Source organism: Emys orbicularis, chromosome 18 (genome assembly GCF_028017835.1).
Source record: "Emys orbicularis isolate rEmyOrb1 chromosome 18, rEmyOrb1.hap1, whole genome shotgun sequence".
In the NCBI taxonomy this organism is placed as follows: Eukaryota; Metazoa; Chordata; order Testudines; family Emydidae; genus Emys; species Emys orbicularis.
The window spans coordinates 15,299,268-15,315,054 of NC_088700.1; positions in this window are offsets into that span (position 1 = coordinate 15,299,268).

Consider the following 15,787-nt stretch of genomic DNA (forward strand, 5'->3'; position numbering starts at 1 on the left):
TATAGCAAAACAAGATAAGCACTCTGGTAAAAGGTACATTTACAAGTTGAGAAAACAAAGTAAATCTAAGACGCCTTGCCTGGCTTTTACTTACAATTTTGAAATAAGAGAGACTTGTTTAGAAAGATGGGGAGAACCTGGATTGATGTCTGGTCCCTCTCAGTCCCAAGAGCGAACAACCCCTTAAACAAAGGACACACACAAAAGCCTTTCCCCCCCCAAGATTTGAAAGTATCTTTTCTTCTGTATGTCCTCCTTGTTCCCGATGACCTCCTGCATCCCGGAGAGTGACTGCAGCCCCCTTCGACTGTCAGCTTCTTGGCTTTATAGTATGTCCCAGCCCTTCCCCAGCTGGGCTTCTCTCTCTCAATTAACCCTGGTCCTTCTTCTCTCAAGTGGCACACCAGGTAACCTAACTGGTCTCAGAGGCCCTCGTTAGCCCTGTCAGGGCTGGTATGGAATGCAGCCCCTGTCCCAGACACCAAAAGGAAGCCTTCCCTCCTGAATTTGACAGTGCACAGAGTCTGCACCAGGAAGAGGAGGAAGCTTGAGAGTCCAGCTCAGCGTTTCTGCCAAACAGGTCTGATCCGGTTCCTGCCAGCAGCGGGTTTCTCAGAGTTCTTGTCTGTCCCGTAGAATGATCCCACCCAGATGACTTAGCGGCACTTGGTGCTGCCTGACACAGCGAGTCACATACGGCAAAGCTCCTAAGATATAAGGCAGCGCGACGGAGTTGTCCTTCCATAGTGCTATGGCACGTGTAGCCATTCTTCCATTACTAGGAGATCTATAAGGAATCACTGCCATTAACGGACTCCATTAAATGCTATACATGTGGGGAAAATTGTAGTTTGATTTAGTTTAGCAACACAGACATATTGGCAAGATAATCACATAAAAGTGACACTTTTTATGGCTGAGCTGTTTGATTTTATGTCAGAGTGCTTCAATTTCTCACATTTTTATGATCATATATAGGTCCTCGGTCTAATGTATGCATTAACTAGCGTAAAGGTTAAATAGATTGTTTTAGCATTTCAGGATATAGAGAGTGGGTCTGCACAAACGTCCAATGAGTTGGATGAGTTATTTCAGGGTTGGGAGGGAAGGAGAGAGCAGGAGTTACTCCTCCACTTGGTCCCAATTTTAATAGTGTTATATATTTAACATGATTTGAAACGTATCCATATATTTAGAGCCAGATTCTGACCTCAGTTACACCAATGAAACTGATGCTGGCGGCGTGATGCTGGGATAACAGAGATCAGAATCCGGCCCTGTGCCAGAGTAACAGAGATCAGAATTCGACCCTTAATAGAAGCCATCTGTGGGAGGAGGGAAACAAAAGAGCCGAGCCTCCTCTGGCATACACTGGGGCAAATCAAGGGTAACTCTATCCAAGTCCATGTAAAAAATGGTGTGAGAAGAGAATCTGATTTGCAATGTGAGACAGCGGACGGCGGGTTACCCTCCGTCACAGATCTGGCTGATACAGGGTTTCTTTCTGCAGCATGTTTAGCCTGGTCTAAAGACAAGCCGAAGTGAAGTCAGATTTCAATACTCCTTAAATCATCTTGCTACCTTTTAGCCCTTAATTCATCTTTTCTTTATAGCTCTATTCCCTCCCACCCCTTCTCCATTTCTGAGAAGCCTTTGAAAGACTAATATTATAAGTGTGGAATCGAACTGGCATTTTTTTTTTTGCCAAGTTGGAAAATCTGTTACTTACATCAGCTTCTGAATCTGGAGGGATTACTCACTCTTCAGTTTCTTAAAGCGAATTCAAGTTGTCGCTTTAAATCTTTCTTCCCCCCATCCCCACCCCCCAAAACTCTCCGTCTTTTCATTTCACCTCATTTAAATATTCAGCCCAATTTCAAGGCCTAATCATGATGAATAAGACGGAGATTAAGGTTTAATAAGAGTGTTAAGGAAAGATTTTTCATTCTGACTACTCTAGGTCTCCACTGAAATTGAATTAGCATCCAGCCTCTGAGCGTGTGCTGAACAGGGCCTTTTGCTAACGCCTGTGGAGATTCTCTCCAGCAGAACCAGAATAGGTGCCCACTAACCAGTCTGATCATACATATGGACGAAAGGGAACACGTCATCCCTAGCTAAGGGCCCCATCACAATTGTCTCCTTTTATTAGAAGGGCTGGTGAGCCACCGAATGGGAACTCTACCCAAGTAAAGGTAGGCTGATGGAGTTAGATGATTAGGCATGCTGTACTGGGTAGTGATGTACTGAGCAATGTGCTACCTGTTCATTTCACATCCAAACCCAGCTCTGACCTGGGTGTTTGGAAAGGTGGTTTTATTTGGCTCCCCATTTCTAGTCTATATTAGAGATGGGCCCAAGTGTCAAAGCCCAAATCCACGACTGCATCTCAATCCAAATACACCTCTACCCCAATATAATGCGACCCGATATAGCATGAATTCAGATATAATGCAGTAAAGCAGCGCTCTGGAGGTGCGGGGCTGCGCACTCTGGCAGATCAAAGCAAGTTCGATATAACACGGTTTCACCTATAACGTGGTAAGATTTTTTGGCTCCCGAGGACAGCGTTATATCGGGGTAGAGGTGTAGCTCCAAAGTTTAGGACTCGATGCTCTGGTTCGGCTCATTGAAGAATCACGGCGTTCAGACCAAAGTTTGGGGGGAGTGGGTCCAGCGTTCTGTCTGAGTTCTGTCTCTAATCGATAAAATTCTCTAATACCAGTAGCTTTGGGCAGGGCGAGACAGTGTGCATTCACACCATCCTAAGACAGTCAAGGAGGGGGTTAACTATCTCTCCCTGAGTACAGAAGTTTCTGAAGTTGGGTGCTGTCAATGTAGGCAGTCCAGGGACCTCACTGGTGGAGGGGCGATGGAGAAGAGAAAGCCCAGGAGGTGGGAAATATTTAGTCTTCTTGTGAGCAGCAGAACTATACGTATAGAGCTTGGCTAAATGACAGCATAGTGGCAGGGGGCAGCTATACATGTGGACTGGAGACTAGCTTCTGCAAAAATTCCTGTTCCAAACATCACCCCTCACCCCAAATTGCAGTGGTTCCAAAATCCATACGGGGCTTGAGATCAGAGTTTTGCAGAGGGTTATAATGAGCGGAAGAAAATTCTAGATCTGAACACCCGTGAAGTTCCGTGTTCGAACTCAGGATCTGAATTCTGCAGCGTAAGCTTCTGTAGGAGCCTAGATGGTATGAGCACCCAGGAAGGAGAATTGCAGATCCTTAGCATTTAAGATTTACATGGCGGTAGTGCCTTGGAGGCCTCAACTGGGTCAGAGCCCCTTTGTGCACAGAGTAAATGCCAGTCCCGGCCACAAAGAACCCACAATCTGAAAGACTAATGGGGCTGGGCTCAGGTTGAATGAATTATCTTTTCTGTAGCACAAGATGATAGGAGGACTGAGAGACAATTCCTCTAGGCTAAACTGAGATGGTTGCCCATCTCCCCATAGTTTTAGGGGAAGGCTCTGGTTGCAGGAAGTCCTGGATATTTTCCCCTTCATTCATCTGAACCACAGTTTCTTGTTTTACTTGTCCTTCATCCAGTGTAACTGCTGCGTTAAACACTTTCTTTGCAATGACACCAAACTTTGAACACCATGGGAAATACCGCAGGGGCATTGACCCCACAAAATGGTTGGTTCTTTGCATGTGTATGGTGGATCCATCGCAGCAACACATTGTTTTGTCTACACAGAGCATGTCTTACGGTTGTGGCTGGGTCACTGCATGATGGGACTCCTGGAGCTTCTATCCCATCATGCCCACTACTGGGGCGGGAAGTAGAGGCTTTTAGGTAATTACCAAGGATGAAGAACTTCATTGTGCGATGGAGTTAGGAGGAACAACTGAATGAGTGCAGCAGCCATGATTATGGATTGCCATTCCTATTAAGGAGAACCCCTTGTGGATTGCACTACTTTAAATTCCTTCTCCTGTACAATGTAAGTAACCGATACAACCAACACTTGTAAAATTCCTGGGATATCTGTTGTGTGTGAATTCAAGATGTTGTAGTGGTCCTGTAAGCTCATGGTGTTCCAAGCAATGCTAGTGAGACAAGATCTCAGAGTAGTTAATGTCTTTTAAAGTTTTAGGGCCAGATTCTCAGCTGAAGTAAATTGATGTAGTTCTATTGAAATTAATGGATCTGCATCAGTTCACTAACGGCTTAAATTGCTCTATAGTTTTGGAAGGGTTACAGGATGCTGCTTAAACTGCTATAAGGGATTACAGTTATATTAAACCTTTATAGCATGTTAGCACAGTTTACAGTTTAGAATGGTTGAAAACCTGAAATTTCAAACTTAGCTTGTTTAGTAGATTTTACTGAGATTTAAATATCAAACCATGTTTAAAGAAAAAAATGTTTCAATAAGTTTAAAATTATACATTTAAAAATAATTGCTTAGCTGGGACATATTTAACAAATAGATCATGAAAGTGCATGAAATATTAAGACAGAAAACGCCCATAATTTGCACTCAAAATTGTCAATGATATATTTTTTAAATTTTACAACTACTCATCCAATTTTCTTCAAACTTGCTTTGCTTCTTAAGTCTCAACCATATGTACAAAACAAGACATGTAGCTTCAGCAGTTTGAGTAGTCCAAGTGCAAAATATCTGATCTGAACATGTGAAAAAAGGATTTATTTCCAAACTCAGATAACTCAACTAGAGATCTGTTGACCTCACTGAATTTTTTTTTAAAGTCTTTGGGTTCAGACTAAATTGGACAGATTTCATCCTGAACCAGTGAAAAGGGAGATTAAAAAGAAAGTTGGAAAATTACCTTGAGTATAGTGGATGGTAATATGCCTGCCTGTCTAGCTAATTTGAGAGAAAGTGTTGAATTTGGGGGTTTCTCTGAGTACCTGTCCCCCACCCCCAGTGGCAAAGAAAAAAAACATTTTTATTTCTTCTGATCTTTCTGCATCAAATGACACTTTATAAGAAATCACGACAGATTTGGAATATACCAATAGGAGTGGAATGCACCCCCCTCCCCTCCTCACACCTGCTTTTATGTACTCCTCCTCCTCCAAGTGTCTTGGATTAGGAATATTCCCCCAGTTCTACCCATCCTTCCACTATGTCAGTAGAAGAACTCCCTCTTATGGTGACATTGTTAATAAGTAAATTAACAAGTAAGATGTCTAATTAGCTGCATGACAAAGAAAGATACAAAATGGTGCCAGAGTAGGATTAAATGTAAAATATAATAGAAAAACTGAGTAGTCATGTGAAGCTAAAGCTCAAGGAAATGTTACTGAATGATGGAAGAAGTTCAGGTAATGGTTTGATAATAATGTGGTATAACACACTCACATCAGAGAGTTTGGGAAGGAATGAAAAAGGAAGATAATTGGATTCCATTAAAGAACAAGCAGTCTTTCCCATGCAATTCCCAGCCCATCCAGGAAAGAGAAATCAGCCTTTGGCAGCACTGGTGTGAGCTCTGGCATCTGTCCACATGAAGAAATGGGCACCATATGTGGTTGACAGCCAGTTCTTCCACTTCCAGCAAAGCCAATTGACATGAATACACCAATTCCATATCAGTCTATTGGGAGCCGTCAGATGGTCCTTACTTCTGATAACTCAATCAGCGAGAAAGGTAGGTTCATACAGGGTAAGGATAAGAGAGCAGCCAACCCAAACCTTCATGTTAAACTTGAACTAAACCTGAACCTAAATCTTTCATGAGGCTTGATAAAGTAATTAATTGTTAAGAACACATTGTTGATTGCCTTGCATCCAGGCACTCAGATACCACAGTCATGGGCATGGTCAAATAACGTAGATAGATCAGGATGAGTCTAGAAATGGGCATGCTGACATAGCATGAGAAAGGCTATTCTCATGCTATTTCCAGATCAGTCAAAAGGGGAAGTACAACAAATCTCATGAGACACACTGTTTAGAAGAGGGTCCCAGCCTCATTTTGTGGACTCAAGAGGTTCTGATAAATTTTGGTGAAGGATCCACATCCCTGAGTGCTTTTCTGCAACGAAATAAAGTGCCAGCTGTTGCGATTTCCCCTAAAATAGTTCTTTGCCGGGCAGAAGAGAAATGTGCATTCTTAGGTGGCACACAAGCTATTGGTTGGCCCTCCGAATTTCACCCATGTGCATATATGCCTTCACACAGTCCATGTGCATCTTGTCATTCTCATCATACCTTCTAGGCACATCTTCCCATTCACTTCATAGTGCATCTAGCTACAAAACCATGGCACATCTGCACACCTTTCCTCCCCCACCCCACCTGAAAATGACTGCAAATGGCAGTGATTAAAAGGGACTGAAAGGGGAGGGGATTGTTTTGTTTTTATCATTATTATTTTGTGGATATTTTTGTAACATGTTTTAGAGATTAAGTTCAATTAGGAAACAGATGGCACCGAAACATCATCAAGTATTTCTGATGGGCAGCAAATTACTGACTTAATTAAGTAAATAATTAAAATTTATATTTACACCTGATCATCCAAATGAGGGTGAAAATACCAATTTCAGGGCTTGTTATGATTCCTGGCAGGGTGTCAACCCGTGAGCCAGCCGTTTCCAGGTCTCAGCTTCAGCTGTCTCTTCTGGAGCCTAGAAGAGTCATAAAAACCCAGAGGAGAAGAGAGGGAAAGGATGGTTGAAGATTTCCAGCTCAAACTCAGCCATCTAGACACTGTGCTTATAACAGAAAGAGTCACTTTGTTGTTCTGAGAGACATATTCTTCTCTCATCATTATCATTTAAATTGCAGTAATGTCTGGAAGCCTTAAGCAAGATCAGGTCCCCAGTGCACTAGGTGCTGTACAAACATATTGTAAGAGACAGTCCTTGCACTGAAGAGCTTACAATGTTAATAAAGAAAATAGACAAAGGGAGAGAGATTATTCTGCATATTACAGCTGGAGAACTGAGGCACAGAGACATGAAGTACCTGACTTTCATTTACATTAAGACCGTTTACACCACTATGTACATTTGCATTCACGTTAAGGTCCCTTTTCACTGCTAGCATGATGTAAAGGGGTCAGAGAATCAGGTCCAATCTGATTTGCTCAAAGTCACATGGGAAACCTGTGGCAAGACTGAGAATTAAACCTAGATTTTCCAAGACACAGACTGGTGCTTTAACAACAAGCCCACCGTATTCCTCACAGTTTCAGGTCAGTAATGGTGTACTGGCACTACAAGCTTCGTTTCGCCTGTGAAGCAGCTCGGTGTTACCCCCATTTCATCGAGCAGTGCACTAAGGCAGAGGGACGTGCCCAAGTTCACACACAGGGAGTCAGTGAGAGAACCAGGAGTAGAACTCAAAAGTTCTCTGGGCCAGTGATCAAGATGTTGGCAGTCATGCTTAGGGGTCAGAGCCCAGAGTCACAACCAGCATCAGAGGCCAGAGCCAAAGGTCAGGAATTGCAGCCAAGGGTCAGAAACAGCTTATCTGGAGCAGGGATGCTGGAATAATTTGTATAGTGGGGCTGCTGAAAGCGGAAACCATGTATTTGGCTGTTAGTACTACTTCAAGCCAGACCTTGAATGACGCAAGGCAGGGTCCAAGGCTGGGAAAAAGCAGGCACAGGAACTATCACAGCCATATGTAAATGCTCTGAGCAGCCACTAACCTGCTGCTGGGCTTAAGCGCCTGTCTGCTGACCCTTCCAACCAATCAGGATGTGTAGCCAATCAGGCAACCTACTATAGGCCAGCTGTGCTTGTTAGGTTGCCCAGAGACTGGCTCTGCTGCAGGCCCTGATTCCTGACACCCTGATCTCATTCCTCTCAACCCTGATGGAAGAGGAATCACAAAACGAATGAAGAAACATGTGGGCATTGGTGAAGGTTCAATGATCCTGACCTTTAACCTGGCAAAATTTCCAGTTTTCCACCCACCTTCTCTTGGTCTTGTTTATGCTTTAGAACTGGGATTATCTTTTTTAATTCTAGCCATGTAATTTGGAAACAGACAAACAAACAGGAAAGGTGGGAGTGCATCGGAGATCAGCACTGAACCTTTTCTTGTTCATCTTCGTCCTGGATAGTCTCACAAGGAACTCACCGAAGGAGGCATCTTAGTGCATGCTGTTTGCAGATGATATCATTCTATGCCGTGAGGAGAAAGGTAGTCTAGAAGAGGTTCTTGGTAAACGGAGAGATGTGTTGGACAGACATGGGCTCAAAATAAGCAGAGGAAAAACAAAGTATATGATATGTAATTTCAATAATGAGAACATGGAAGAATTATCCTTGAAGATGGATGGGCAGACAATACCCAAACCCACAAAGTTTCAAGTATCTGGGCTCCAGAATCTGGGAAAATGGGAGACAAAATGAGAGCTTGGATAATAAATATGTGGCTCAAATGGAGAGAGATAAATGGTGTAATATGTGACAGGAAGATACCAGTATAATTAAAAGGGAAATGGTTTGTCAAGTTTTAATATATGGCACAGAGTGCTGGGCAGCAAAGAAGAAACATGTACAAATGCTCTGTTCCAAAGAAATGCAAATATTGAGATGGGTGAGTGATGTAAGCAAGAAAAACCACGTGGGGAATGTGTATGTTAGAGCCATGCTCAAAGTAACATCCATAAACAAAAAAAACCGAGGAGTCCTTGTGGCACCTTAGAGACTAACAAATTTATTTGGGCATAAGCTTTCGTGGGCTAGAACCCACTTCATCAGATGTATTAAGTAAAAGATACAGGAGCAGGTATAAATAAATGAAAGGATGTGGGTTGCTTTACCAAGTGTTAAGTCAGTCTAACGAGATAAATCAATTAACAGGCAGGATACCAAGGGAGGTGGGTTCTAGCCCACGAAAGCTTATGCCCAAATAAATTTGTTAGTCTCTAAGGTGCCACAAGGACTCCTCGGTTTTTTTGCTGATACAGACTAACACGGCTACCACTGAAACCTGTCATCCATAAACAAAACAAAACAAAAGGAGTGCAGGCTCAGATAGTTTGGTAAAGCAGAGTCCTGACAATGATATGGGTAAGAGAATCCAACTGATCAAGATTGTAGAAAAAGGAACGAGAGACCAACCCAGGAGGGATTTAATGAGATTAATGCAAGAAAGAAGAAGAGTGTAATTTGGAACCCCTCCACCAACCAGGCCTAAATCATCCGACTTTTTACTCCTGCTCTGATTTCTAGAGATGAGCAAATCTGCGGGTGGTTTTGGATTTGCAGAACCAGGAACACCTTCTGGACTTGTTAGAATCTGGGTTTTGTATCTATGAACTTACCCCAAAGGTTAGGATAGGTGAAGTGGGGGTAGATACAGACAAATGTTTGGGGGTTTTGCTCCATTTCACAAGGTCAAAGTCAGGGGTTGTTTTGGTTCTTGCAAAGCTTCATGATTTTGGTTTTGGTTCTCCAACACTTAAGCCAGGGACAAATTCTGAACCAGGTCCTATTTTATCAGCACTTCTCTCCCACCCATAGTTTGGTGCTGGGTGGAGGGAGGTACTGGTGAGGTCAGACAAATGGCTCTATTGGTATCCCTCTGATAAAAAGAGCTTCACTTTCCATTCTGCGGAGAGCAGTCAAAGCAGCTTTATTATTGATAAAATTAACCTTGGGGCCAGAAACAACAGAAGCTATTTTGATTTCATCAGCCCTCCTATCTAAAGAGATGTGATCACTTATAAGAATGAAAGTGGGCATGCTGCTTACGCAAGCACCTAATTTAATAGGGCAAATTTCTCCTCTCAGATCCACGCAGCGGATTGCCTCTGTTCTGTGAATGCAGGGAGAGCTGAGTTTTGGAATCAAGATCAGCTGGATGGATGGACACATGTGAGAGTAGAATTTTGAGGTCCATGTCATTTTGGGTTCTCAGTGGGTGAAATTCATGAACCCCTGTGCAGGGGTCTATTAGGGGAGGAATAGCTCAGTGGTTTGAGCATCGGCCTGCTAAACCCAGGGTTGTGAGTTCAGTCCTTGAGGGGGTGATTTGGGGGTTTAGTTGGGGATTGGTCCTGCTTTGAGCAGGGGGTTGGTACTAGGTGACCTCCTGGGGTCCCTTCCAACCCTGATAGTCTATGAAAACTCCCACATAAGTACTAACAACAGGGGCTTAAGTGCTGCAGAGACCTCATGCTGGCTTTCTGCACAGGGGTGAATTGCACCTACAGGGAACCCAAACCAACACTGCTCTGCAGGTGTTAATCCAGCAAAGCACTTAGGCATGTGCACAACTTGAAGTTGGTGAATCACCCCATTGAAGTCAACGTAATGCTTAATGTTCCCCATATGCTTAACCATTGTGCTGGCTCAGGGTCTAAAGGGATATTCCCCTGAGAAGGGGCTGAATAAAAAGTAGCCTTGTTTGTAGGACCAAATTCAGCCCAGGTTTGAAGTCAGGGGATGAGGTTGTCCCTTTAAAAGGACAGCCTTATTGTTAGCGCAAGCAGATTTTGTGTTCAAGTGCTCCCCAAACCAGCCATTTATCAAATGTTTCCCAGCTCTAACTTCTTTATTTAATGTGTTAGTAACCACTTTGAAAAAGTACCGGTGTCCCATAATACTGAAGTACTTCACCATAAAAGATAATTATTATGATTATGATCTACATAAGCAAAGGCCATTGTCTGGTCTATGCTGATAATATAAAGGGATTTACACCATCTCTACGCCAGTTCAGAAATGCTCTCTCGTGTGACTAAATTTGTTAACATCATTCCGCGCTGTCACCACATGGGATTGAAATGACTTGCAGCTGCAGTCATTGTTCCACAGGGAAATGGGGGCTCTGGTTACTTATATAGGACATGTCTGCTCTCCCTCTTCTGCGTGGTGTAACATCAGATGCCCTAGTGGGGATGCATGGGTGAGACTGACATCAGAACATGGTCCTCTGAGGGAAGCATATCCTGCTCCCTCCTCTGCATCCGTGGAGAGCTTTGATCATAGTGGAATTGGGGTGGTCCTACTACATCGGTGGTGGTGGTGGGGAGATTTGAGGGGCTTGTGCAGGGGATTTGCCGTATGCGACTCACTTCTACTAGGACCCTCAGTGTACAACTGCAGAAGGTGGCTTTAGCATGAGGGAGGAGTAGGGGTGGAGCTGGGACATCCATGACTACGTGGATCATCCAGCTCTGAGTCTTCACATCAGAGATGGCTTCTCAAGCCCATTGACCTGTATAAGATGATTTATTTAGTATGATGAAAACAGGTGTAAATTTATCAGGTACAGTTGGATATTTCTTTCAAATCATCAGCCATTGCCTCCTTCAGACACACACTAACACCTTGAAGTGACTCCTCTCCCCTCCTCCATTCTGTGGAAGGATGTTTGTATTTCTTACAGCAAGGAAGGGACTCCTCCAATGAACAAAGAACATAGGAATGGCCGTACCGCGTCAGACCAATGGCCCATCTAGCCCAGTATCCTGTCTTCTGACAGGGGCTAGTGCCAGGAGCTTCAGAAGGAATGAACAGAACAGGCAATCGTTGAGTGATGCATCCCCTGTCGTCCACTCCCAGTGAACAGGTGAAGTAAGATTACCCAGCGACACTGAGATCCTAGGATAAATCCCACATCTTACTGCCAACCTCGTCTAAAGGGTAAAATAGAGGTGAAGCAACACAGGGTAATATTTCCTATGTCGATGGCTGTAAATACTCATTGTCTGTATGTGCAAATAAATATTTCCGGTGAAAGAGAGACCGCTATAGTGGGCTTGTGTCTCCTCTCACATACACCTCGGTGACTCCACCGGCTTCAGTGGAGCACTCGGGTGAGTATGATAAGAAACAGGCCTGCAGAGTCAAGTCTATTCCATCTTCCCAGACCAGCTGTGTGATGTGGGGCGTGTCACTTCCCCTCGCTGAGACTTTGTTTCCCCTTCCACTATCTATTTAGCCTGTAAGCTCTTTTTGGCAAGGACTGCCTTTGAGAATAATGCCCAATGCAGTTGGGACCTCTAGGGAATACTCTAGGGAATAGAAATAATAAATCAGAGTTATTTAGGGCCACGCTATAAACCTGTTACTTATATTGGTGAGTTGCTGTTTGCACAAGTGGGACAATGAGTGTGAGTAGCTAGCCAACAGTGAGAGTAGGGGGCTCACAATTGGCTCCCAAATTTGCTTCCGTTTCTCTTATGTTTTTTTTTAAAAGGGGAAAAAAAGAACTTTTCTGCAGGGCTGAGGAAACGTTAATATCTTATTAGGTGTTTTCCTACACAATAGAGGATTGAAATATGCAGCCACTTCACTGCTTTTAGAAGCAAAGCATTTTCTCTATTATGTAGCCCAGTGAGAGAGAATTGAAATTTCCACACCCCTGTTCACACCCTAATTGATTCTTCTAATCAGAATGTGATTTTTTCCCCCTGGTGTGTTTTGATCAAATCACTGCAATAATATTGTTTGGCTATTGGCCAGCACAGATACAGTCAGGTAATTTAGAACTAGACTGTAGGTTTTGGAGGAAAACAAAGCAGGTATTTGTGAGCATGAGGGGAGACTGAACAGCTTGGGTCAGATCCCAGCTTGCCTGATTCCGCTCATCTCTACTGACGTTCATGGAACTATGCCAGTGTCTGGGGGCTTGATCCTCAGCTGGTGTAATGTGAACAGAAACATGCTCATGGAATTGTTCTTAAGCAGCTGTGGGCTAGATTCTGGAGCCTGCACCAGCTGAATACCTGGAACATTCCAGCTCTCTGGAAACTTGGGTTCTATTGCTGGCTCTTCCAATGACCCACCGTGTGACCTTGGCATGTCACTTCATTTCTATCTTGTCTACTTAGACTGTAAGGTCTCGGGGGAAGGGTCAGCAGGAGGCCATTTGGGGCCTGATCCAAAGCCCATTGAAGTCAAGTGGGAGATTTTGTTCACTGGCCCCCAGTGCTCAGAACCACTCAGGATTTGGGCCGAGCTTTTTAAAGATATTAGACATTCCTGCACTCAGTATCACAACACCTAACTGACTGAAGAGCCTAAATCTTGTTTTCAAAAGGGAATTAGACACTTAGAAATCTAAATTCCATCAACAGTCAATGGGATTTAGACTCTGAAGTGCCTAAATCCATGTTGAAAAGGAGATTTAGGCTCCTAAGTCAGTAGGCATTATGATGCTGAGTGCGGCAACGCCAACATACCTTTAAAAATCTGGGCCTTGTCTACAGTGAAAGCAGGTTTTTATTAATTATTATTATTGTTAACAAACGTTCCCCTGCAGTAATGGAAACCCAAACCTTACAGCATTGTGCTTAGAGATGAGAACCAGGAAGTGAAGCTAACAATAAAGAGAACGTCAAGCTGACTCTGAACTGAATAAAACAAGGCGTACTGCATAAGTTGTGAGATGCAAACTACATTCATGCCATTTTTTGGTGGTTATAATCTAAGGTGTTACTGGTAAAGACATAACGTAATTTAAATATATGACTCAGGCTACCCATGGGGTAACTCTAGGAATGAATCTTGTCCATAAAATTTACCTCAATGGTATCCCTTTAATGCAAAAATAGCTATCCTGTTTCATACATTAGATCAGAAATACACATCTATCTATCTATCTATCTATCTATATAGAGATAGATAGAAAACCCAGATTTGCAAGGAGTTGGATGTGAAAATGTTTGTCGAGTCAGCTGGTTTAGGGATATATTATGGATCCTGTTGAATTGTCCTTTATCTAAATTACTTGCAAGGCTATTCAACTGACAACAATTCTTGATTGAAATAGATATAGGCTGATATTCACCCTCCATGTTTTTGTCCTCAGCATTAGACATTGGAGCATATACTGAGTATTAATTAAGTTGTACTCTTATCCACTACAGGAGAGATGTGAAACAAGAACCTCCTTAGATAGATATTAATTAATGTTTTCATGTGGACCCAGAAGACTCTTAAATGGAATATTGCCCTTTCATACATAGTCTTTTCCTGGAGATCAGAATGGGACCCCACCACCTCCTGCCTGACTTTGCTTTGTAAATACCCTGTGTGACAGGGAGAGGAGTGACTTACAGAAAGACAATCTCTGTTTTACTTCAGTTGAAGCATTTGCAAACAACTCATGCTGTTTGCTTAGCTTTTGTTCTTCTGTGTTCCTGAGGAATGCAATGCAGTGCAAGGGAAATGAAGGTCTCTTATGTACATTTTAATTTTGATGAAAACTTACACATTATTATACCATACTGGTGATTGTTCTGCTGTAATTGGTTGGGAGATCCAGCGACAAAAGACAGAGGAAAAGCCTGACATTGAAGAAACTGCAGAACTGTATTACCCATTTATAAACAGTGTGAAGGCAATAGGTTCTAGGGCAGTGGTTCCCAAACTGGGGTTCGTGAACCCCTGGGGGTTCGTGAAATGTTACAGGGGGTTCTCGGGAAAAAATTCCATATTGGCAGACAGAGCTGTCCCTAGGGACCCGGACCCCAGGCACCATGGGGCCAGCAGCCCGGAGCCCCTGGACTTCCAAGAGCTAAGCAGATCAAAGCAAGCATATCTATCACACTGAGGAGATTTAAACTTCAAGACTCCTTATAAGAAATGGAAAGGGAGGGGGATATTTTTTGCTGTTTTTAAAATTAAATAGGCAGCTAGTATAGTTTTTAAAATTATTATGAAGAACATGTTTAAGCTTTGTTGTAACGTGCATTGTTTGCCTGGACTGCTCAAGACCTGAATGCTTGTGTAGGAGAAACTCTTTACGTTGGCTTCTTAAATACCTTCATGCTGGTTTCACATCTGATACTCCTTGATGAAACATAGCAGCCTTGTCTTATAACAGGCTTATTCAAAGTGATACAAGCTACGAAAGTGAGATCTTGGAAGAGTGGTGCTGTTTTCATAATGTAATAAAAATACTGTAATGATTAATAATAATAAATAGTGTGTAATAAGCATGGCATCAAAACACATTTTATATTTCCAAGATCACTGCTTTTATAATTTATACTCAGGTAAAAGGAGAAAATCCCTGGAAATATTCATTTTTAGGAGGGGGTTCACGAGATTTGACATTTTACTGAAAGGGGTTCACAGGTTGTTAAAGTTTGGGAACCACTGGTCAAGGGGATAGGGTACAGACTGGGAGTCAGGAGACTTGAGCTCTGGTCTCAGCTCTGCCACTGACTGGCTGTGTGACCTTAGGCAAGTCACTTCTGTTCTCTCTGCCTCAATTTCCCCAACTTTAAAAATAGCAATAATGATACTTACCACCCTTTGAGCAGCAATATACAAGAGATAAGTATTAGAAGGCTGGAGATGCAGGGGATGTGTATTGAAAACCTCCATTTCCATAATATCTGAGTAATCAGTCACAACCAGCATTGTAAGGCAATATCCACATCCCCCCATCTGGGGTCAGGGTTTCAATGCAACCCCCCATGTCCTTCCGTTGTTGCCACTGTTCCAGCCAATGGGTAGGGATAGTAAGTGCATGTCCCTTGTGCAGGGTGTTGGGGGCCAGTGAATATGCATAACTTGTCCGGCACTTTGCCCTTCACCTCAGCAGGGGTGATGTATGGATTTCCTTTTGGCACCTTGATCTTCCTGCCCAGCTGCTGCACCTGTGATTTATCAGGAAGCAATGCCTGATGGAGTCTGAGTGGTGGTGGTGGTGGTGGTGGTGGTGGTGGCAGGGGGGACCATGCAGACCCTATGCAGCAAGGAAAATGTCACCTTAAGGAGCATCTCCCAGTTATTTTACTTATCAATCTTTCCCTACCCTCGCATTGGAAATATCATATTGCTGGGCCATGCAATCTGGCATTGTGATAGCTGTGGTCTC